This window comes from Procambarus clarkii, chromosome 91, assembly GCF_040958095.1.
Source record: "Procambarus clarkii isolate CNS0578487 chromosome 91, FALCON_Pclarkii_2.0, whole genome shotgun sequence".
NCBI lineage: Eukaryota > Metazoa > Arthropoda > Malacostraca > Decapoda > Cambaridae > Procambarus > Procambarus clarkii.
In genome coordinates, this window is record NC_091240.1 from 2,799,435 (window position 1) to 2,799,980 (window position 546).

Genomic DNA, 546 nt, shown 5'->3' on the forward strand with positions numbered 1-546 from the left:
TAGTATTTGTTTTTTTTTCCTTTGTTACCCCTAGACATTGGCAATTGGAAATAAGTGAGTGAGACATACACATAAAAAAGGGAATAAAAGGGCTAATTCTGCTCTCAGACATAAAAACAGGTTAAAAACATCAAATTTTTACAATGACTTGTACTGAAAAAAACTATCACTGAATGTCAGAAAACTTGTTTAGTGACTTTGTTTTATTTTCTCCCAGTAAGCATTTGCTTTTGGTCAAAATTAGCATTTTAATTTAAGACAAGTGATGGTTCTCAGTTGATGGAAATACAATTGAGATTATTATTATTATAATACGAAATATACTTAAAGAAGTATATTCCTCTTCTTGATGTATATAACTTGATAGTATTCTAGACTCACCTATGCTCATGACAAAGTATATTTGATGGTTGAGCAGTAAGCCATTATAGTGGCCTTATTAATAACCCTGCAGAGGGTATTAGGCTTTAAATACAACACCAAACCATACAAGGGATATATCCACTGAGACGTGCTTCCGGCTACTCTGTATATATATATACACTT